This window comes from Schistocerca cancellata, chromosome 2 (assembly GCF_023864275.1).
Source record: "Schistocerca cancellata isolate TAMUIC-IGC-003103 chromosome 2, iqSchCanc2.1, whole genome shotgun sequence".
NCBI classification, from domain to species: domain Eukaryota; kingdom Metazoa; phylum Arthropoda; class Insecta; order Orthoptera; family Acrididae; genus Schistocerca; species Schistocerca cancellata.
The window spans coordinates 554914452-554940506 of NC_064627.1; positions in this window are offsets into that span (position 1 = coordinate 554914452).

Here is a 26055-nt window from a genome sequence, read left to right on the forward strand (position 1 = left end):
AGGTGGTCCTCTAATTCTTATGAACAGCGTCTTTTAAGTGAATAGCTTACCTGAATTACCTTGCATCTGAACCTACGAGGGTAATCCCAAAAGTAAGGTCTCCTGTTTTTTATTAGTACATAGAGCTGTTTATTTCAACAATGCTTTACATCAGTTTACAGCTTGAACATTTAGCTATTTTTCGACATAATCACGATTTCTGTCGATGCATTATTGTAGACGCTGTGGCAGTTTTTGTATGCCCATGTCATACCAGCTCGCCGCCAGCTCCGCGGCTTTGGCGACGAAGGATGCCGCCACTGGGGTGATTGTTGCTTGGTCTCAGGTGTAAAGTGGTATGCCCAGGTTTCGTCACCCGTGACAACTGAGTCCAAAAAGTTGTCCTGTTCGGCTGCAAGGCGGTGAAGGAATGCGCGGGAAGCATCAACTCGTTGCCGCATCCAACAGGAGCTCCCTTCTCAACGGCTGCCACGCCAAGACTGAGAGCCTCAGCGCGGCGTGCGCATGTTTACACATAGCGCGTGAAGCACTGAGCATACATGGCACCCATCTTGCGCACACCTTCCGGTAGTTCAATGCTTCCGTTGAAATTCTGTGAGCGGTGCTTCGGGAAACCTCAGGAACCAACGTGCAGAGATCATCCAGGGTGATCCGCCGATCTTCACGCTTGCTTTACTCAACCTTCAACACTGTCTCCTCAGAAATTGACGGTCTCCAGCTCCTTTGTTCGTCGTGAATTTCGCTCCGACCAGCTGCAAATTATCTACACCACTTACGAACATTTTTTACATCCATGCACGACTCACCATACACTTCCGTCAATTGGCGATGGATTTCAATCGGCGCAGTGCCCTTTGCGTTCAAAAACCGAATAACGGCGCGCAATTCGCACTTGGCGGTAACATCCAACGGGAGCTCCATTCTCAACGGCTGCCAAGCCAAGACTGAGCGCCTCAGCGCGGGGTGCGCATGTTTACACACAGCGCGTGAAGCACTCTTTATAACAGTGTGACCAACTGCCACACAAACAGAGTTCTGTACTTATAAAAAAATAGGAGACATTGGTTTTGGGATTACCCTCGTACCTCCCACTTCCATAATTTTAAGGTACAGTAATGTCAAATGTTTTTTATTCCAGTCTTTGATCACAACATCAATTTTTTAGACGATGATCGGTTTCAGTCCGTAATGACCATCCTCAGATCTTTTTTACACCATCTGCAGCGAATTGATGCAAGGTGCAGGGAATGGCAATTGAATCACAATGTAGACAAGTGTAATGTGCTGCGAATACACAGAAAGATAGATCCCTTATCATTTAGCTACAAAGCAGGTCAGCAACTGGATGCAGTTAATTCCATAAATTATCGGGAATACGCATTAGGAGTGATTTAAAATGGAATGATCATATAAAGTTGATTGTTGGTAAAGCAGATGCCAGACTGAGATTCATTGGAAGAATCCTAAGGAAATGCAATCCGAAAACAAAGGAAGTAGGTTACAGTACGCTTGTTCGCCCAGTGCTTGAATACTGCTCAGCAGTGTGGGATCCGTACCAGGATAGGGTTGATAGAAGAGACAGAAAAGATCCAACGGAGAGCAGCGCGCTTCGTTACAGGATCATTTAGTAATCGCGAAAGCGTTATGGAGATGATAGATAAAATCCAGTGGAAGACTCTGCAGGAGAGACGCTCAGTAGCTCGGTACGGGCTCTTGTTAAAGTTTCGAGAACATACCTTCACCGAAGAGTCAAGCAGTATATTCCTCCCTTCTACGTATATCTCGCGAAGAGACCATGAGGATAAAATCAGAGAGATTAGAGCCCACACAGAAGCGTGCCAACAATCCTTCTTTCCACGAACAATACGAGACTGGAATAGAAGGGAGAACCGATAGAGGTACTCAAGGTACACGCCGCCACACACCGTCAGGTGGCTTGCGGAGTACGGATGTAGATGTAGATGTAGATGTCCTAAAGTGATAAGGCCATAGTGGCATCGTCAAAACATATAAAGCTTCTGACGATGCCATTGTGGCCTTATCACTTTAGGACATGGTGTAAAAAACATCTGAGGATGGTCATTACGGACTGAAACCGGTCACCGTCTAAAGAATTGATATTGTGATCAAAAGACTGAAATAAAAAAAAAAAACATTTGACAGTATTGGATCGCTGTTTGTATACGCGACCATGTCGCAGTTGGTGGTACAGTAATGTAACTATACTAAGGATTTTTAGTGCTTTGGCAGATGAGATGTTTTTTTCTCTCAAGAATGAATTGGTACTACGGAGTCTCTGCGCGCGACAAGTAGGAATGCGCGTGTGCAGTGCAGCAGATACTGACCGAGAGGAGGTAGGTGATGTGGTAACCGGGCGCGGAGGTGACGTCGAGGGGCGACCAGAGGCGGTAGGGCAGGGCGTCGCCGTCGGCGAGCAGCGGGCCCGCCGCCCACACGCAGCCGACGCCGCTGCAGCACGCGACGCAGCCCAGCGTCAGTCTGCGCAGGCGCAGCTCGGCCGCCGCGGCGCGCCCGTCCCCCAGGCGCGCGCACGCTTCGCGCGTCTGCTGAACCAGGCGCGCCACCCGCCGCTGGCTCCGCATCAGGTACACCACCTGCGCAGCGCCCACCTGTTCCACTCTCACAGTACAACCCACTGTCATAATGGCAGCACTGCACGCAATGGACTAAACAGCAAGAGACGTCGAAGGCTTCCATACAGTCACTCACTGATCAGTCTGGCCTGGCAACGGAAGACAGCAAACGGAAAGCTGAAATTTTAAATTTAGCATTTCAGAAATCTTTCACGCAGGAGGATCGTACAAACATACCGCCGTTTGAGTCTCGTACAGATTCCCGTATAGTGGACATAGTGATAGACATCCCTGGGGTTGTGAAGCAGCTGAATGGGTTGAAAATAAACAAATCGCCAGGTCCTGATGGGATTCCAATTGGGTTTTACAGAGAGTACTCTACTGCATTGGCTCCTTACTTAGCTGGCATTTATCGCGAATCTCTCGCCCAACGTAAAGTCCCGAGCGACTGGAAAAAAGCGCAGCTGACGCCTGTATATGAGAAGAGTAGAAGGACGGATCCTCAAAATTACAGACCAATATCCTTAACATCGGTTTGTTGCAGGATTCTCGAACATATTCTCAGTTCGAATATAATGAATTTCCTTGAGACAGAGAAGGTGCTGTCAATGCATCAGCACGGCTTTAGAAAGCATCGCTCTTGCGAAACGCAACTCGCCCTTTTTTCACATGATATCTTGCGAACGATAGATGAAGGGTATCAGACGGATGCCATATTCCTTGACTTCCGGAAAGCGTTTGACTCGGTGCCCCACTGCAGACTCCTAACTAAGGTACGAGCATATGGGATTGGTTCCCAAGTATGTGAGTGGCTCGAAGACTTCTTAAGTAATAGAACCCAGTACGTTGTCCTCGATAGTGAGTGTCCATCGGAGGAGAGGGTATCATCTGGAGTGCCCCAGGGAAGTGTGGTAGGTTCGCTGTTGTTTTCTATCTACATAAATGATCTTTTGGATAGGATGGATCGCAATGTGCGGCTGTTTGCTGATGATGCTGTGGTGTACGGGAAGGTGTCGTCGATGAGTGTCTGTAGGAGGATACATGATGACTTGGACAGGATTTGTGATTGGTGTAAAGAACGGCAGCTAACTCTAAATATAGATAAATGTAAATTAATGCAGATGAATAGGAAAAAGAATCCTGTAATGTTTGAATACTCCATTAGTAGTGTAGCGCTTGACACAGTCACGTCGATTAAGTATTTGGGCGTAACATTGCAGAGCGATATGAAGTGGGACAAGCATGTAATGGCAGTTGTGGGGAGGCGGATGGTCGTCTTCGGTTCTTTCGTAGAATTTTGGCGCTTATAGAACGCTGGTGCGACCTATTCTTGAGTACTGCTCGAGCGTTTGGGATCCCTATCAGCCGGCCTCGGTGGTCTAGCGGTTCTAGGCGCTCAGTCCGGAGCCGCGCGACTGCTACGGTCGCAGGTTCGAATCCTGCCTCGGGCATGGATGTGTGTGATGTCCTTAGGTTAGTTAGGTTTAAGTAGTTCTACTTTCTAGGGGACTGATGACCATAGATGTTACGTCCCATAGTGCTCAGAGCCATTTGAACCATTTTTTTTATCCCTATCAGGTCGGATTGAGGGAGGACATAGAAGCAATTCAGAGGCGGGCTGCTAGATTTGTTACTGGTAGGTTTGATCATCACGCGAGTGTTACGGAAACGCTTCAGGAACTCTGGTGGGAGTCTCTTGAGGAAAGGAGGCGTTCTTTTCGTGAATCGCTACTGAGGAAATTTAGAGAACCAGCATTTGAGGCTGACTGCAGTACAATTTTACTGCCGCCAACTTATATTTCGCGGAAAGATCACAAAGATAAGATAAGAGAGATTAGGGCTTGTACAGAGGCATATAGGCAGTCATTTTCCCTCGTTCTGTTTGGGAGTGGAACAGGGAGAGAAGATGCTAGTTGTGGTACGAGGTACCCTCCGTCACGCACCGTATGGTGGATTGCGGAGTATGTATGTAGATGTAGATGTAGACGTCATGTGTTACTGCGGCCTTCAGTCCGAATGCTGGTTCGATGCAACTATCCACGTTAGTCTACGCTGTACAAGCCTCCTCTAGTCTTTTTTACGAGAGTCTCTTCACATGTTATGCACACTGTAGAACTGAAGAAAACAATTTAGTTTACAAAATACGCCTTCAATACAATCTCCATTCGTGCTTATGAAAGCTTCCCAACGTTTTAGCAACTTCTGCATTCCTGCTAGGGCACCTTCGTTGTTGAGCTGTCCGATTATTGGGGTCATCTCACTGGAAGCTTCTTCAATTGTATCAAAACGCTTTCCACGGAGTTGCCCCTTCAGTTAGCGAAACACATCAAAGTTTGGTGGGTTCATATCAGGACTGTATGGTGGGTAAGGAAGTAGTTCCCATCCATATTTCTCGAGCTTTTCTCTAACTGGATGGGCAGTATGCGCTCTTGCATTATCGTACAAAATGATGACAACAGTTGCAAACAATTCAGGCCTTCTTTCACGAATTTTAGGGCGCAAAACATTTTGCTGGAACAGCTTGTAGTACGCGCCAATTATAGACATCTCTTAGGATACTCTATTTGCAGCTGTTACTCCATTCATGTCATACGCAAATAACATCGTCAGTTTCGAAATTTTTTCCTGCGTGGAGAGTCGGAACTTTTCCTCTGCGATGACTGAGACATCAGTTCTGGCTCAAAATCTCGTACCCAGGTATTCCTTTCCAAAAACTTTTCTCCTTCTGTTCTATACCGCTGAAGCAATTCTTCTGCCATTCTCTTGCGACCCGCTTTCTGCTCTTCTCACAGACCATGCGGAACCCATCTGGCAGTAACTTTTTTCATCTTTTACTTTTCGGTTACGGTTCTCTACAGTCAAGTGACAGACAGTATGATCTCATATGCAATGTCCCTGCATTGTCTCTGTCGAACATCTCTTGAAATGTCATTAACAGTAACCAGAGAGGTTTACTTTGTTGTAGTTGCTGACCTTCCGCTTCTTGGGTTCTCCTCTGTGCTTACCCGATCTTCATGGAAACGAACAGATACAATCCACTACACTATTGCGTCACACCTCTCTCAAAGTCCTGTAAATTTCCGTTGGGTTTTTTTCACTTAGGGATTCGATTGTGATGTAGGAATGCTGGTGTCACTATCATTGTGACTAGGTTTCAGCTTCCGTTTTAAAAATGAGTTACTCACGACACGCGCAACCTGCAAACATATGAACGACACACCTAAAGTCTCGCTGACGACTGAATGAATTTCAACCTGATGACGCCAACGCAATGTGCAGGATTTTTGAAATGATCCTCGTATGTATTGATTCACAGCCACTGTAAATTGCTTAAGGGAACTCTACCCAAAAATTTTAAACCTTTTTTTTAAAGCTCTTTCACATCTTTCCAGTGCTTATTCTAATATCACAAAACGATTTGGTGTATTCCAATTACAAGTACATCTAAGAAATACTTCAAATATGGACTGAGCGGAGGGCCGTGGCACACTGACAGCTGCTAGAGTGCTCAACACAACAAATGTAAATGAAAGTTTCCACGGCGTCATTGGTCCAAGAGTCCCTAAGAAAAAAGAAAAATTGCTGTAGGAGCTGTTTCTCAGTTCAGTATGCGATCTTTGAAGACTGAAGAAAGTGGAAGTCTCAGCGCTCCTTTATTACCCTGCTTATCTGGAGAGAAAAAACGGCAGATCAAGCAGTCCACAACATGCTGCCGGAAGAAGGAAACACTTAAGAAACAGAATACCCTGATCCTGAAGACACAAGAAGAAGCCTTACAGGAGCAGACAGAGAAAACGTGTGGTGACAGTGAATTAAAACGGGTATTTATCTTGTACTGGAGTTCATTTTTAATAAAATTTTAAAATCGAGTTTCCCGTAACTTAGTTTTTCTATGTTCAATGCCAATTTTTTTATCCTAAAAATAGCTAATGTCAATGAAATTTTTGCACGAGGTGGTCTTGAGGTTTTTTCATACGTCCATGCATTACTATTATCGAAAATGTAAATTGTCTGTTTTATTATCATTTTTATATACCGAAAAATAAACAAAATTTGAGATTGAAACTTGAAAAAAAACTGAAAGTAGATTAATAAAGTTTTTCATAAAATTAATGCCTAGGGCTATTGAACAATGTAAAGGTACCTAAAAAATATAGAACGTGAACATGGAGGTCTGAGAACCAAAAGTCGGTTTTCAAAAATACCATTAAAATCATATTAAAAATTGAAAACTCAAACGACAAAGAAGTTTTGGATTTCAAAGATTGTCGCTACAGCTTTACATGATGGACATAATTCAAAAATTCGGTTGAAATCGGAAAAGTAGAAAATTTAATTTTTGGGCGGGTGAAATTGGTCAAAAATGGACATTTTCTTATTATTATCTCGTAAGAATATTTGATCTCTCCTGAATAATTTGATGCGTCATTTGTCGATTAATTCCAATTGGAAGCGTACTTTTTATCATTTCAAAGTTAATAGTGCAAGTGTAAAAAAATCCGGTCTTTCTGCATTGACTTGCTATCTCTGGAATTATTCAATCTACAAGGCTGTGGTTTTCAGCTATTTATTCCTTGAATTCATGTTAAGAGGTTGGATGCACTGTGTGAACAGTACTGCAGATGCATCTTGTGGATTTACTTTGTGGGTGTAGTGTTTTAAAGGTGTTGAACTGTAAACATAGTGGTTTGGTGTACTGCAAAACGTTCTTATACTTCTTTTCAGCATCACGAAAAGAAAGAGTTCTTGTAAGAAGCGACGTTTCCATGGAAATCAGCATACGACTGGATCTCAATCCAGTGCTCATCCTGAAATAGATGTTTCACAGACACACGAAAAGGACACGCCTACTAGTGCTTCGAGGAGAAAACTTGGAAACAATGAGGATTTATTTATTGACAAAGGAGATCATGTAAATAGTTTAGGTTATGTTTTGTTAGCTTTGAGAGTGTTCGGACAAGTTTTATAAGATGCTATATCATGTAAGGTTTGTGGCGGGCAAATTAGCATCTTAGAGGACACATCTGCGAGTACTCGACTAGCTAACAAAGTTGTTGTTCAGTGCAAAGTTTGCAGGCTCTCTACGTCATTTTGAACTTCCCGAAAGTGCAAGAATGATATGTTTGAGAGCAATTTTAGATTCTTGTATAGAATGAGGTGCATAGGTAAAGAATTGACTGCAGCGCAAGTATTACGTGTGACGCTGAACTTGTCAGACCCATCAACCAGATCAAGTAATTACACAGAAGTAATAGGTGAATGTGTCAAAACCGTTGCTGTTGCTTCTATGAAAGCCGCTGCTAAACAATCAGTAGAATTAAATAACACGACTTATCTGTGGCAGTTGATGGTACATGGCAGAAGAGAGGCCACACAAATAAAAATGCCGTTGCAACTGTCACTAGTGTAGACATAGGTAAAATTTTAGACATCGAAGTGCTAACTAAATACTTCCATCAGTGTAAATCAGTTGGCAATGAAACAAGTGAAAGTCATAAAACAAATTGTGCCAAGAATTATGAGGGAACTAGCGGGGCGGGGATATGGAGGCTGCTGCAGTTGTTTCTATGTTCAGACCTCACAGCAGGAAAGAGGCGTGTGCTACACTGAGTACTTGGGGGATGGTGATTCGAAGGCCTTCAGACCAGTCGTGGAAAGCCAGCCTTATGGTGAAAAGCATATTTTGAAGATTCAATGTGTGGGCCACGTTCAAAAACGGACCGGGAACACGCCTTCGAAAATTGAAGCAGACAAAAGGAAAAGAGAAATTACCAGATGGAAAGACTCTAATGGTCAAGGAAGACTTGCAGACAAAATCATTAATGAACTCCAGCAATATTATGGAACGGCCATAAGGAACAACACACATGATCTACAAGGAATGGAAAGAGTAGTGTGGGCTACTTTCTTCCACAAATCACCCACTGATGTTACACCTATACATGGTCTTTGCCCACCTGGTGCTGATTCACGGTGCAAGTACCGCAAAGCTCTGGCAGTGGATACAGTGGAACAGTTTAGGCACAAAAACAGCATACCATCTACAGTGATCGAGGTAATTAAACCAATATATAGATAGTTAGGACGTCCTGATTTTCTTTCCAAATGTCTCCATGGTCGAACGCAAAACCCAAAGAGTCTTTCAATAATGTTATTTGGACCCGCATACCGGAAAAGTCTTTTTAGACATGAAAACTGTATGCTTGGGTATTTTGATGCTGTGACAACGTTTAATGATGGCAATAAGGGAAGAATTAGTGTACTAGAGGAACTTGTTATCACTCCAGGAGCCAACACACTGCAAGCCTTCCAGCGAATGGATCGACTCAGGATCGTGAAAGCGCAGCGTGCAGCAGAGGAAATGACGAAAGAAGCAGGAGGTAGGAAAAGACGGAAGCTTCTAGGTTTGCAGGATGATCAAGTACATGATCCAGATAATGCTGATTATGGGCCTGGCTGTTTCTAGGAGCTGGCATGGCTCTATATGTGAGTTAATATCAACTAAAATGTTTAAACTTGATTTCCCGGAAAGACATTTTTTAAAATATTTGACCCATTATCTCAGGAACTATTACAGATACATGTGTCTTATTTTACACTATGTTACCTCTTAACATACTGCACCTGCTGAACCACCAAAACATCTCTACTTGTAACGGTTTTTACTTAGAGAAAGAACAGGGGACTTTTTAAAAAAGAAATTGAACATAATTTTTGAAAAATCATAACTAACTAATTATTTGTCTGTATATTTTGATCCTGGTTCAGTAATCAGAAAAGGAGCGAAACCATACTTCCTGAAAATTTCAGATCTCTGTCTCTCAAAGGTTCTGAGATAATGGGTCATCAATATTGAAATTTTAATACTGTAGGTCGTACGTATTCCCCTTAAAGGAATTCACCACATCTTGTGTATTTTTGCTTTAGTGGTTTCTGTAACGTATTTTAACGTCACTCGATAGCTGAATGGCCGGCCAGAGTGGCCGAGCGGTTTTAGGCGCTTCAATCCGGAACCGCGCTGCTGCTACAGTCGCAGGTTCGAATCCTGCCTCGGGCATGGATGTGTGTGATGTCCTTAGGTTAGTTAGGTTTAAGTAGTTTCTAAGTCTAAGGGACTGATGACCTCAGATGTTAAGTCTCATAGTGCTTAGAGCCATCTGAACCAATTTTTGATAGCTGAATGCCAGACTACAGATCTAAAGGTCTCAGATTCTATACCCAGTTGTCCCTAAGATATTTGGTCTTGACTTACCATTTCTTTCACCTCTACAAATATTTATTGTAAAAAATGCTGAACTGCTCCATAGTTGAGAATTCAGTTAAACTGTAGGTCGTCCCCTGGCTGAATAATTCAATTCAGAAGTCGGAGAAATGACAGAACATATCATCTTCAACCTGTGGTATTCAAATCAACCTTTATGTTGATAATACTTTTTTTATATTTTAATGTTATATGTCCTGGCACAGTGACAACACAAAGTTATTTCGCATGAAATGTAACCGAGAAAAAGTTTTTAAATTGTGTGTTAACCCTTTGAGCCCCAGAGGTTTCTCTCTTAAATCTTAGTTTTATTCATTTTGTTTTGAAGTATCCATGCCTTTAGCACAGACCACCGATGGTACAAAATCCTTGATTCACGGCGCTGGTGGTCCATGCTAAAGGCACTACTGCTTCAAAAAAACCACTGAGGCTCGAAGAGTTAGGTATGTTGGAGTTCACTAAGAGCTCTCATTCTCAAATACTGTATGAATGTAATCTGGGTAATACGCGCGCCGTGAGTTCACTGCCTCAAGACTTATATACAGTTTCTAACTTTAATGCTTGACTTATTGTTTTAAATAGTTTACCTTAACACCCTACCTCTTAATACGTAGATTACGACAGCAAATTAAATTTTTAAATTCGGTAGTATTTGTACCAAGTACTGAAATTCAAATATTTATGTCCTAGGAAGCTCCAACTAAGACCACGCATCGTGCACTGTTTTAGCCGTTTGGTAATATTCTAATGGGATAGACCACAATAGTGCTCAGTGCCTGGGACCCGAACACCAACAGCCGCTGGGCAACGCCGTGCGTGTTGAGCAACTTCAGCAACAATGAGCCGCTCTTGTGCCTTCAGACTTCCTCACTCATGTCAACGGCGTGGAAACTGATCAACCTTCAAGAAGCTTCTACAGTTCGACTCATTGCCACATGACAACAGGTAGACCTCAATCACCGACCCTGTTCCAGACATTTCTGTATCACACACAAACGCAGCCACTTCTGTCGAGTCAGTGGAGGGCCGCAGCATTTGAATCCCTTCGTCTAGGCCGTCATGGAGGTCGACGAACTGAACACTGCTGATGCACCCAGCCTTTGTTGGTCGAAGCCTTAGAGCCACACCATAAATACGTCACAGCCGCCAACACGACTGCCGGGCTCTGAACCATCGACTGCTTCCTCACCACCCCAGCACTTGGCAGCTCTGCACTCTGCTGCCTCCACGAGATATTGCCACCGGGATCCTGCTGCTGTGTCATGAGCAGCGCACGATCGGCTGCTACCCAGCTCCACGCCGCCAGAATCCGCCTGCGCTCACCTGTAATCTCCGACCATTGGTCCAGGGTTAGACCCTGTGCAGCACCGCAACCTGCCGAAAGTTAGGAAACACCGCTGGTTGCCCCATGCTCACAAGTGCCAAGACCGGGCGTGGCTACCATCGCCTACTCAGAGCCAGCTATGCCAATTCAGTTCGCCACCTCTCGAACTACGTCTGTATCACAGGCCGTTTGGACTGCTTTCCTCGCCCCATGCTACAGGAGGAAATATTACAAGCTGGTGCCTGAGCATGCCAGAGATGAGGGTGTACCCAAGTGACTGTTAAGGCTTAATGTATTAATAAAGAGCTGTTTATGTTCAGCGCTTGTTGGTTTGCAACTTCCCACAACGTCACAGGTGTTTCCAAAGACATCAAAAGAACCCAGGACGTCCCAGGTATGAGACGAGCCTATCGTGACACACACCAAAATGGCTCCCACCACACACAACAAGATGGCTCCCACCAGCCAGTAGCGGTCATCGCACGTCCCGCCCATGACAAAGTGGTGGCAGCGGTGGCACAGTTTGGAAACGTAGAAGAAGTTACACTTCATTCTGATGACAGAAGATTTCAATGGTGATTCAACTGGGACTGCAACATCTTTGAGTAACAGCGAAGACTTTAGGTTTTCGCTGGTGGGATTCGTATATTGTGTTATCTTTATATCCCTTTATCCTATACCTCCACATCCCTGTTTTTCACTTAGTTATATTTGGTGGGTAATTACCAGATCACATAGTCCCATGTCGCATAATGTAATTTTCGGGCATACCACCAAAAAGAGCATTACGTAAGTCAGTGCCGGAAGGGCTCCTGCCTTAGCCATGGAAAACCATGAGTACCGAGACAACTTAGGTATAGGCCGAAATAGCCGTAGGTTTTTCTTGTGAAGAGTAATTTTGCAAAGTAGAATGAGTATTGTAAATAGTAAAGTCTAGGTAACAGGTCAGAGAAACTTTCAGGTTAGACTTAAAGTACCTGGTATATGTGAATAATTAGAACTTACCTTATTTAGTAATAATGTAGATTGACTAGTGGTTGCTCAGCACTGACCAAGCAACTAGAGGTCCAACAGTGGCAATGAAATCGGACGGTTTAGATATCCTGTCTTTACAGTACGCGATGCAGATCCAAAGCAGAGGCTCCAAGTTTGAGGCACCACATGGATGTCAGACGAGTCATTGGCCATAATAGCGTCAATTAAACCACTCCAGGTCTGCTAGGACACAGTGCACTTGATAGCAGAGAATCAGAGAATAACATCTGTGTAGTTTTGACATTATGGAAGAACTAATTGGGTACTAGGTTAAGTTTTATGAAGTTTTTCAAAGATGACTGTGATCCAGGTAGCAGTCTCTTGAAGTGAGAGGTAAAGGTGAATATTGGGCACAGGAGAGTAGCTGAAAAGCCGTTGTGACCCAGGAAGTATGTCATTGTATCAGAGAGTAACGAAGGGCCACTGGCCTACATGTATTCTCTCAGACTGCGAGGAACTTGTGAGTTCTAATATTAACGCTTCTTGTTGATTATCATGAGGACTACGGTGCAAGGTATTATGTTCGTTTATTGATGTAAGGATGTTAGCATCATAGACCGTGTACTATTGCTTCCTTAAATGCGGGGTATGAGTTTGTATTCGAGTTATTAGAAGTATACCATGTAAGTAATATGGGAATGTGGGAAATGAGAAGTTTAGTATGTAAGTACCAGGATGTAGCATGATGTAGATGCTTACAAGTCTAAAAGCGAGAGCTGAAGTGAAGAAATTACAAACAGGCATATAGAGACTCAGTGCACTCTGTTTGGCATCTTCAGCAACAACGAGTTGCTTCCAAGTCGTCAGACTTCCAGATGTCACTGGCCTGGGCATTCACCAACCTTCAAGAAGATTCTGCAGTTCAACCCAGTACTGCATGACAACAGACAGATTTTGGTCGCTGACCGTGTTCCAGATAGTTGGTTAGTTGATTTGGGGGAGGGGCCAAACAGCGAGGTCATAGGCCCCATCAAATTAGGGAAGGATGGAGAAGGAACTCGGCCGTGCCCTTTGAAGGAAACCATCCCCGCATTTGCCTGAAGCGATTTGCGGAAATCACGGAAAACCTAAATCAGGATAGATGGACATGGGTTTGAACTGTCGTCCTCCCGAATGCGAGTTCAGTGTGCAAATCACTGCGCCACCTCGCTCGGTCGTGTTCCAGACATTTCTGTATGACATGTAAACGCATCCACTTCCAAGCAGTGAGTGCAGAATAGCTGCATTTAAAATTCAGGGTCCCTCCCGTCATAGATATCGATCAGCTGGGCAATGCTGCTGCACCCAACCTCTGTCAGTAGCAGCCTTGTAGCCATACCGTAACTGCGTCACGAGTGCCAACACCACTACCAGGCTCTGTACCATCTATACTACCTAACCCCACTTGACAGCTCTGCAGTCTGCCTCCTCCATGAGACTTCGCTTCTGAGATACTGCTGCCACCTCATGGCTGGTGCAGAATGGTCTTCCACGCAGTTCAGTGACGCCGAATTCCGCCACCGCCCACCAATCCTTTCCAGCCACTGGTCCAGTGTTAAGACTCTGAGCGGCGATGCCAGCTGCCGGAAGTTAGAAAATCCTACTTGCTACTCCATACCCACATCAGTGCCAAGACCAATGAATGCCACCGCTGACTCGGCGCCCAACCTGCCAGCTACTCCAAGCCAGCACGTCACTTTCCAAGGAGCACGTGTAACTCACAGGCTGTCTGTTCCGCTTTCTTCGCCACCGAGGGAGGTGGCGCAGTGGTTAGCTCACTGGACTAGCATTCGGGAGGCGGCATTTCAAACCCGCGTCCGGCCATCCTAATTTAGGTTTCCCCTGATTTCGCTAAATCGCTTCAGGTAAATGCCGGGATTGTTCGTTTGAAAGCGCACGGCTGACTACCTTCCCCAGCCTTCCCTAATCCGTTTGGGCCCCTCCTCCAGACCAACCAATCAACCAACCTTCTTCGCCCGCAGCGACGGGTCGATTCCAAACCACAACAGAGACGAGAGCGCACACGAATGACTGTTCAAGTTTAATGGATAAATAAAGAACGGTTTTTGTTCAGCGTTTGTTTGTCTGCAGTTTCCCACAACGTCACATCTACACTCCTGGAAATTGAAATAAGAACACCGTGAATTCATTGTCCCAGGAAGGGGAAACTTTATTGACACATTCCTGGGGTCAGATACATCACATGATCACACTGACAGAACCACAGGCACATAGACACAGGCAACAGAGCATGCACAATGTCGGCACTAGTACAGTGTATATCCACCTTTCGCAGCAATGCAGGCTGCTATTCTCCCATGGAGACGATCGTAGACATGCTGGATGTAGTCCTGTGGAACGGCTTGCCATGCCATTTCCACCTGGTGCCTCAGTTGGACCAGCGTTCGTGCTGGACGTGCAGACCGCGTGAGACGACGCTTCATCCAGTCCCAAACATGCTCAATGGGGGACAGATCCCGAGATCTTGCTGGCCAGGGTAGTTGACTTACACCTTCTAGAGCACGTTGGGTGGCACGGGATACATGCGGACGTGCATTGTCCTGTTGGAACAGCAAGTTCCCTTGCCGGTCTAGGAATGGTAGAACGATGGGTTCGATGACGGTTTGGATGTACCGTGCACTATTCAGTGTCCCCTCGACGATCACCAGTGGTGTACGGCCAGTGTAGGAGATCGCTCCCCACACCATGATGCCGGTTGTTGGCCCTGTGTGCCTCGGTCGTATGCAGTCCTGATTGTGGCGCTCACCTGCACGGCGCCAAACACGCATACGACCATCATTGGCACCAAGGCAGAAGCGACTCTCATCGCTGAAGACGACACGTCTCCATTCGTCCCTCCATTCACGCCTGTCGCGACACCACTGGAGGCGGGCTGCACGATGTTGGGGCGTGAGCGGAAGACGGCCTAACGGTGTGCGGGACCGTAGCCCAGCTTCATGGAGACGGTTGCGAATGGTCCTCGCCGATACCCCAGGAGCAACAGTGTCCCTAATTTGCTGGGAAGTGGCGGTGCGGTCCCCTACGGTACTGCGTAGGATCCTACGGTCTTGGCGTGCATCCGTGCGTCGCTGCGGTCCGGTCCCAGGTCGACGGGCACGTGCACCTTCCGCCGACCACTGGCGACAACATCGATGTACTGTGGAGACCTCACGCCCCACGTGTTGAGCAATTCGGCGGTACATCCACCCGGCCTCCCGCATGCCCACTATACGCCATCGCTCAAAGTCCGTCAACTGCACATACGGTTCACGTCCACGCTGTCGCGGCATGCTACCAGTGTTAAAGACTGCGATGGAGCTCCGTAGTCCACGGCAAACTGGCTGACACTGACGGCGGCGGTGCACAAATGCTGCGCAGCTAGCGCCATTCGACGGCCAACACCGCGGTTCCTGATGTGTCCGCTGTGCCGTGCGTGTGATCTCGCAGTGTCCGGAGCAAGTATGGTGGGTCTGACACACCGGTGTCAATGTGTTTTTTTTTTCCATTTCCAGGAGTGTATTTCCAAGTCTGTCAAAAGATCGCAGGACACTCTAGTTGGGAGCCCATCCTATCTCGACACGCACTAAGCCGGCTCCCACCAACCAGCAGCAGTCATATACAGGGCGATTCAAAAAGAAAGAAATATTTCAATGGTTTACTACAGACAAACTACAAAAGATAGAAACACATTGCCCACGTTACTGAATAGAGGAGTGTTCAAAGTTTTCTGTTCGCACAGACTCGGTATCCTATACTCAGCTTAAGCATCACGCATTGCTCGAGAAACATCGGAACAGTAGCCCATTCCATTCCACACAGGAATCAACAGGTCCCTGTTTATTGAATCGAAAGTTTCTACAATTCGACTTACCAGGTTCTGTGGAGTAGCTGCCATAGATGGGACAAAGCGTCTGTCTTTTAATTCTCGCAAGGCGTGTAGTCTGGTGATTTGGGAGGCTAAAAGCAATGAACAATATCTTGTTCACCTTTTCTTATGCAACAATGTGGGCGGTGTTGTTAAGATAACGCCCCACCTCAGGGTGAAAGTGAGGCGGGCGCTGTCATGCATAAAAATAAAATCATTGGACTCTTTGTGAGGTTCAGAAAACAGCCAATTTTGCAGCCTGTCCAGATATGACATTCCTGTCACAGTCAACCATGCAAAAAAGGAAGGTCAATAAACTTTGTGAATAGAAACGGCACTAAACGTATTCAATTTCGATGATTCTCTTTGAGACAAAGACGGCAGGACTTTGTGACTCCTTAATTCTCACATTATGACGGTTAATTTTACCCGATGGATGAAACGTCTATTCGCCCGAAAAGAAGAGTCATACGGAAAAAGTGTCCTCTGCCTTATCCTGGAGAACTGAAACACAAAATTCGTTACTTGTGTAATGGTCGCCTGGACACAATTGCTGCAGTAACAGCAACTTGTAAGGTTTCATACGCAGGCGTCGTTTCAGAACACGCCGCACCGTTGTTTGAGGAAGTTGATGTTCCCGGCGTGCCCGTCTTCTCGGCTTTCGAGGGAACAGTGTGAACGCATCTCGGATACGTCCGACACTTCCATCGGACATGCTTGGCCGACTAGTGCTCTTCCCTTTTCACACGCAACCAGCTTCCACCAATTTTTTATGGCAGTCGTAAATCAGCTTGTGCAGAGGCGGCTTCTTCTTGAATCGACGGCGGAATTCACGATGCACTCGAACGACGGATTGATTTCTCTTGCGGTATAGTCGCCAGATTGCTACAAACAAAAAACAGCGCAGTTTTGTCAAAATTTGCAATCCTCCTCTATCCAGTGATGTGTGGAGTGTGTTTGTTTTATAGTTTGTCTGTCATAAATAACAAGAAATCTGTGCTTTCTTTTTGAATCGCCTAGTTGATTACCTTGTGATTTGAATAAAAATGTGAATTATTCTTTAAAGTAAATTCTGATTATCAGGTTTGTCAGTAGCTTGGTTCAAATGGCTCTGAGCACTATGGGACTTAACATCTATGGTCATCAGTCCCCTAGAACTTAGAACTACTTAAACCTAACTAACCTAGGGACAGCACACAACACCCAGTCATCACAAGGCAGAGAAAATCCCTGACCCCGCCGGGAATCGAACCCGGGAACCCGGGCGTGGGAAGCGAGAACGCTACCGCACGACCACGAGCTGCGGACTGTCCGTGGCTCATTTCTATTTGTTAAGCCTGAGTTAAACAAGAGTGCAAGCGTGTGCAGTATGGTCGAAGGCCGTAATATAGGGTGTCCATAAATTGTCTTTACAAATTAAGACTTTAATATCGTTGAAACTATACTAGATATTAACAAATGGTTTACAACACTTGAGAGATAACTCATACAGTTTTTTAGCCATCCTCTGGTGATACAAATTTGTCAGAAAAACTGCATTTGTGAACCTGAAAAAACGTGGACGCCATAGAAGGAAACTCCGTTTGTGGCCTGGTTCATACAGAAGAAGTCCGATGCCCAAGTGCAACGAAACTTCCAACCAGGCAATCACCGTCCCGACTGACTATTCGCACTTGGCATATGTTATTTATGGAAACAGGTAGTGTTCTGCATAAAGCGGGGCGGGTCGCCCATAAGTTTCAGACGCCAACGTGGACATGATACGGTATGCGTTTGCAAGGAGTTCGACAAAATCGGTGCCTACGGCAGACGCTCAACAGTGCACATGTCTTGAATAGGAGGTTACTGCTACATCCCTACAAGGTGCAGGTGCTTCAGGCATTAAATCCTACGGAGAAACCTCGGCGCGAGCAGTTTGCAGTGGATATGCTAGGCAAGACCGACGCAAACAATGACTTTTTGGAAAAGATTTGTTTCTCCGATAACCCAATGTTTCATCTATCCGACAAACTGCATCGTCAAAATGTTCATATATGGGTTCACAGCGTCCTCCTGTAACACGTAAAATGGGAAGAGACACTCCTAAGGTCAATGATGTACAGATGCACCATTGGTCCATTCTTTATCACCGAGTCTGTCGTCAATGGCAGCGTTTACCTGTACATGTTACAAGAATTTGGCGTCCCACAACTGGAACACCTGCAGGCTGATGACATGTTCCAGCAGGATGTAGCACCACCCCATTTTTCCCTAAATTTCCGTCAATTTCTATATGAAAAGTTTCCGGACAGGTTGACTGGACGAGATGCTCCACTTCGATAGCCTCCACTTTTCCCTGACTTCACACCAGTAGACTTCCTGCTGTGTTTTTTGTTTTTTTTTTTTTGTTTTTTTTAATCATACAAGAAATGGAATTCCGACTAGACATTATCCGCACCATTAAGGGTGCACACATCGATGTGTATGAATGAGGAACAAAACATTATGAGTTATCTTATCACATGTTGAAAAGGATTTGTGGCTGGGCTGTTGTACGTGTTTTATATTGCCTGTTTCTCCCTACTGCTTCCCCCCACTTTTTTCAGAATTTTGAATATCTTGCATCATTTGACAGTGCCGAACGCTTTTTCCAGGTCGACAAATCCAGTTAACGGGTCTTGGTTTTTCTTTAGTCCTGCCTCCATTGTCAGCTGCAACGTCAGAATTGCCTTTCCCGTGTCTTTGCCCTTCTTAAATCCAACCTGATCGTCGTCTAACACAATTTTCATTATTCTGTATATTATTATTGTCAGCAACTTGGATGCATGAGCTGTTAAGCTGACAGAGTGATAATTTTCACACTTGTCACTCCTGCAGCATTCGGAATTGTGTGGATGATATTTTCCCGAAGATCAGACGGTATGTCGCCAGATTCATACACTCAACACAAGAACGTCAATAGCCGTTGTGTTGCCACTTCCCCCAAGGATTTTAGAAAATCTGATGAAATGTCATCCACCCCTTCTGCCTTGTTTGATCCTAAGTCTTCCAAAGCTATTTTAAATTCTCATTCTAATACTGGATGCCCTATCTCTTCTATATCGACTCTTGTTTCTTCTTCTATCACATCAAATTTTCCCCTCTTAGAGGCCTTCAATGTACTATTTCCACCTATCCGCTCTCTCCTCGGCATTTAACAATGGAATTACCGTTGCATTCATAATATTACCAACCTTGATTATAATTTCACCGAACGTTGTTTTCAAAAATGGTTCAAATGGCTCTGAGCACTATGGGACTTGACATCTGAGGTCATCAGTCCCCTAGAACTTAGAACTACTTAAACCTAACTAACCTAAGGATATCACACGCATCAATGCCCGAGGCAGGATTCGAACCTGCGACCGTAGCAGTCACACGGTTCCAGACTGTAGCGCCTAGAACCGCTCGGCCACTACGGCCGGCTGGAAGATATGATTGTATGTCAGTGTAACTTTGTACACTCACAGACACCATCGGCTGGTATATAAGTGATTTTACATTTTGAAAAATACATGACCTATTCCTTTATCATTACTACTTGTTTCGCTCATAAACCGCCATCATGGTATGAAAGAAATACTCTGTTGCTATTAATGGGCCTTGGCTTCATATTTACGAATTTTCGATTGGCTACATGTGCGCAATTGCAATGAATATACCAGCAGATTAAGGAAAGGCAAACCTACGTTTCTAGCATTTGTAGACTTAGAGAAAGCTTTTGACAATGTTGACTGGAATACTCTCTTTGAAATTCTGAAGGTGGCAGGGGTAAAGTACAGGGAGCGAAAGGCTATTTATAATTTGTATACAAACCAGATGGCAGTTATAAGAGTCGAGGGAAATGAAAGGGAAGCAGTGGTTGGGAAAGGAGTGAGACACCGCTGTAGCCTCTCCCCGATCTTATTCAACCTGTATATTGAGCAAGCAGTGAAGGAAACAAAAGAAAAATTTGGAGTAGGTATTAAAATCCATGGAGAAGAAACAAAAACTTTGAGATTCGCGGATGACATAGTAATTCTGTCAGAGACAGCAAAGGACTTGGAAGAGCAGTTGAACGGAATGGATAGTGTCTTGAAAGGAGGATATAAGATGAACATCAACAAAAGCAAAACGAGGATAATGGAATGTAGTCGAATTAAGTCGGGCGATGCTGAGGGAATTAGATTAGGAAATGAGACACTTACAGTAGCAAAGGAGTTTTGCTATTTGGGGAGCAAAATAACTGATGATGGTCGAAGTAGAGAAGATATAAAATGTAGACTGGAAATGGCAAGGAAGGCGTTTCTGAAGAAGAGAAATTTGTTAACATCGAGTATAGATTTAAGTGTCAGGAAGTCGTTTCTGAAAGTATTTGTATGGAGTGTAGCCATGTATGGAAGTGAAACATGGACGATAAATAGTTTGGACAAGAAGAGAATGTGGTGCTACAGAAGAATGCTGAAGATTAGATGAGTAGATCACATAACTAGCGAGGGGGTATTGAACAGAATTGGAGAGAAGAGTAATTTGTGGCCCAAGTTGACTAGAAGAACGGATAGGTTGGTAGGACATGTTATGAGGCATCAAGGGATCACCAATTTAGTATTGGAGGGCAACGTGGAGGGTAAAAATCGTAGAGGGGGACCAAGAGATGAATACACTAAGCAGATTCAGAAGGATGTAGGCTGCAGTAGGTACTGGGAGATGAAGAAGCTTGCACAGGATAGAGTAGCATGGACAGCTGCATCAAACCAGTCTCAGGACTGAAGACCGCAACTAACTAACCAGTAAATGTGTTTCTACGTCTCAATTTGTGTAACATGTGAGTGGCATTGTTTATTCTTCCATACCAAGAGGATGGTTTATGGCCGCAACTTGTAGTAATGGTAAAATGATGAATACAATAGAGATCTGTGTCACTTATTTTTCAAAACATGTCACTATTGCTGATAGCCAGATGAAGAAAATATTAAATGATTGGAGTCGCAATTCTCTGCAACAGGTAGAAGGGCCACCAGAGTGCTTTGGCGTTGTTAGTATTTAGTGTTACTGCCAGGCCTGGTTGGGTATGTAAGAGGCTTGAACAGAGTCGGATGTTGAGTGATCACTGTGAAGGACATGGATGTTCCCGTCGCTTTTGTGAGACACCGTTATCATCATCTGACACTGTTCCAAAGGGCCTCGTTGTGGGTCTCTATTTGGCCAGCTCGTCGAATCGTGCAATATTCACGTTTATGGAGCATTCGGATTTGACAGTGTGCCGATAATGGACTGCATGGAAACGTGATGGCAGGTAGACTCTTCGTCAAGGTTCTGGCCGATCAAATCTGACTACCACAAAGGAGGATCGCTGTATTGTGAACCCAACATATCGTAACAGCTTGACATTTATGCCTGCTGTGAGAGAACAGATAAAGGACTCCTTGCAATATACTGTGTCATTTCGCACCATTTGCTGAAGACTAGGAGCGGCTGGATTAGGAAATTTCCTCCCCATGCATAAGCTTCCGTCAGCTCCGCAACAGAAATGGCCACATTGGAGGTGGTACCGTGACCAAGAAGCATCGCTCTGTATCCAGCGACTAATCGCAGTGCCGCACCAGCCCAGCTGACAGCCTTCAGCGAGTACGGTGGTGACCTGCAGAGAGGTCCCATGTTTTTGAGAGGCACGGCAGCGTTACTCCGGGCATCATGGTGTGCGGAGCCACTGCTATGACTTCAGGTCGGGGCTGGTAGTGACTGATGACAGCAGAGCGGCTAGTCACAGATGTTCTGCATCGTCATGCGTTAACTCTCATTGTGTTGCCATTTTTCAACAGATCAGTGCTCGTTCACACATGGCACAAGTCTCTGTGAATCGTCTGCGTGATGTTGTGATACCCCAGTGGCCAGCAAGATCCCCACACCTGTCATTGAGAGAACACATGTGGCACCAGCTCAGACATCGTCCTAGAGACGGCATACAGGATATCAGTTACATCAGCTGTGGGACAGCTTTATAACACTCTTCCGAAATGAATCAGCGCATGCATACAGGCCAATGGGGTTCAACGTCATAATGATAAATGGGCCCACACTGCCAGGTTCTTTGTAAATTTGATTCGACTTCATAATCACTTAAATAACATCTCAGCCTGTGAAGTTCCATTTCGTTTGCTCTGCCCTCTCTGGGTGCTCCAGGTTTTATTTATTTATTTTTTAAATCAGGCAGTGTTGAATAGAGACATTAACGATGGGAGGTTCCTACCCAATTCTGTGGCATCTAATAGTCAGGCCTACTAGATGAGTGGCTTGCCAAGCGAGTGCAATTATTATTTGCACATCAGAAATACACTCCTGGAAATTGAAATAAGAACACCGTGAATTCATTGTCCCAGGAAGGGGAAACTTTATTGACACATTCCTGGGGTCAGATACATCACATGATCACACTGACAGAACCACAGGTACATAGACACAGGCAACAGAGCATGCACAATGTCGGCACTAGTACAGTGTATATCCACCTTTCGCAGCAATGCAGGCTGCTATTCTCCCATGGAGACGATCGTAGACATGCTGGATGTAGTCCTGTGGAACGGCTTGCCATGCCATTTCCACCTGGCGCCTCAGTTGGACCAGCGTTCGTGCTGGACGTGCAGACCGCGTGAGACGACGCTTCATCCAGTCCCAAACATGCTCAATGGGGGACAGATCCGGAGATCTTGCTGGCCACGGTAGTTGACTTACACCTTCTAGAGCACGTTGGGTGGCACGGGATACATGCGGACGTGCATTGTCCTGTTGGAACATCAAGTTCCCTTGCCGGTCTAGGAATGGTAGAACGATGGGTTCGATGACGGTTTGGATGTACCGTGCACTATTCATTGTCCCCTCGACGATCACCAGTGGTGTACGGCCAGTATAGGAGATCGCTCCCCACACCATGATGCCGGGTGTTGGCCCTGTGTGCCTCGGTCGTATGCAGTCCTGATTGTGGCGCTCACCTGCACGGCGCCAAACACGCATACGACCATCATTGGCACCAAGGCAGAAGCGACTCTCATCGCTGAAGACGACACGTCTCCATTCGTCCCTCCATTCACGCCTGTCGCGACACCACTGGAGGCGGGCTGCACGATGTTGGGGCGTGAGCGGAAGACGGCCTAACGGTGTGCGGGACCGTAGCCCAGCTTCATGGAGACGGTTGCGAATGGTCCTCGCCGATACCCCAGGAGCAACAGTGTCCCTAATTTGCTGGGAAGTGGCGGTGCGGTCCCCTACGGCACTGCGTAGGATCCTACGGTCTTGGCGTGCATCCGTGCGTCGCTGCGGTCCGGTCCCAGGTCGACGGGCACGTGCACCTTCCGCCGACCACTGGCGACAACATCGATGTACTGTGGAGACCTCACGCCCCACGTGTTGAGCAATTCGGCGGTACGTCCACCCGGCCTCCCGCATACCCACTATACGCCCTCGCTCAAAGTCCGTCAACTGCACATACGGTTCACGTCCACGCTGTCGCGGCATGCTACCAGTGTTAAAGACTGCGATGGAGCTCCGTATGCCACGGCAAACTGGCTGACACTGACGGCGGCGGTGCATAAATGCTGCGCAGCTAGCGCCATTCGACGGCCAACACCGCGGTTCCTGGTGTGTCCGCTGTGCCGTGCGTGTGATCATTGCTTGTACAGCCCTCTCGCAGTGTCCGGAGCAAGTATGGTGGGTCTGACACACCGGTGTCAATGTGTTCTTTTTTCCATTTCCAGGAGTGTATTTTCATGATTATCATACCCACTGCAACAATGCCTGAAATATGAGCCCTAGTGCCTTTCAGTTAAGCTATAATTTATTCTCGTCCTTACTTCTTAATGCAACGGAATGGATAACGCATTTGACCAAGAGCTATTGCACAGTTCTGATGGACTCACTCCACCCTGGCAAGGCCACATTTCCTTCCTGTCGTATATATTTTATCCAAAGCATGGACAACCCAGCAAGAAAATTGAGGTTATGTTAAAATACCTCAATAAAATGGCTACCCACAACTCAACAATCAAGACCACTACTTGTCTCATATATATCCTCTTTTATTACATAAATTCTTTCATGCTAATGTTGTAAAATTTCTTGCATTACACTTAAACACAATAGTAAAACGAGTGATTCTCCACCCAGTGGGCATGATATAACATAAGCATTTTACTATTCTATGGTCTCGTAATGTTTCTGTCTACTGCTACTGTGCACTTTCTGGATTGTTAAGGAATCTTTTGCTACTTCATTCTCTTCCACACTCTCGTAATCTCATTCATTAGCAACATAACGAATTTACTGACTTTCGTGCTGCACCGGGAAAAATCATGCTTGATCCACTAAATTCGCTACTGTTTCATGCAAATCACACACATTAAATACACATAATAAATCACACTGACAGTATAAAACACATCTCTAAAAACAAAATGTTTTGTTTTCGACTCGTTCTGCTTTCCCACATCAAACAATAGTCACTGCAGATTCACACGTCACTGACCGACGTAATAATTTTCCTACCACAAACTCTGGAGGATTTATGCACATCTCCCTGTGGAATGCAACCCTCATGGAGTTGCCGGGTGGATGGTGACTCACCTTAATTCACTCTCAGAATATCTGAATATCATGCTGGCGTCATACGAATGTACCTCATAATGGAAGTTTTGGTATCTTATTTATTTCACACACGGATCCTCAACTGAATGATAGGACAAGCACTTCTAATTCTTTTTATTGTCTTATAGTCGGATTGAGACTCACACTGTACTCACCATGTGGAAGTGCTTGTCTCTAATTCAAGTTCTGCACACGGAAATCTTAATTATTTTTCACTTAGATTTACAAAATGGTTCAAATGGCTCTGAGCACTATGGGAGTTAAGTTCTGAGGTCATCAGTCCCCTAGAACTTAGAACTACTTAAATCTAACTAACCTAAGGACATCACAAAGATCCATGTCCGAGGCAGGAATCGAACCTGCGACCGTAGCAGTCGCGCAGTTCCAGACTGTAGCGCTTGCAACCGCTCGGCCACTCCGGCCGGCTTGGATTTACACACGTAAGTATTTCATATTAATACTACCACACGCTAGTGTTTCGTCTTATTATTACAACACGTGGTTTCTTTGTGATTTCCGAAGAATCCTATGTCCCCCATGAATTTTTAGCTGCCTATCTTTTTCAGAACAATTTATATCAGCTTCCCACCAAAAGTTTCTGAAAAGATAAATTATTAGTTCATCTACTCCTAAATATTCTACATGCATACCATTTTCATTTAACTTTGTTTTTATGGAGTACACATAGAGCACGTCTTCAGACCTCAGGAACCAGCGACAGAGTGCTGAAACATGGCCGTTCATCCGGTCATCCCGCGCTTCCTGTAGAAGTGGGGGAAGACCTTGCCACCGTATTGGTCAGCCACACTGCAGGCCCTCTGGTGACCAGGAAACTGTTTCAAAGAGATTATATAATCTACCTTCACTATCTGTGGTCAGCAGACGACCAGCCATTCATTCAATTCACAAACATTAGCAAACTGGATTCAGGGATCTAATTTAAGGAAGTGCACATCTGAATGATTGAACATACAATTGCCCTTCTTTCCTACATTGGTATCCGGTTTCGGTGTATTAAATAAAATGGTGTTATTCAACAAAAACGTTGTTCTGATAAGAACAATAAAGTGTGTCGTACATCTTTTCTATTTCGGGCAGTACTGTACCCTTTTTGAGAGTGCTCTGTTTCACAGAAGAAGACTGCACTGTAGTTCCTTCTGTAGATTGTCGCACAAATGACAAAATGGTAGATATCGAAATAGACGACAGGGGGATAGAGAAACAATTAAAATCGCTCAAAACAGGAAAGGCCGCTGGACCTGATGGGATACCAGTTAGATTTTACACAGAGTACGCGAAGGAACTTGCCCCCCTTCTTGCAGCGGTGTACCGTAGGTCTCTAGAGGAGCGTAGCGTTCCAAAG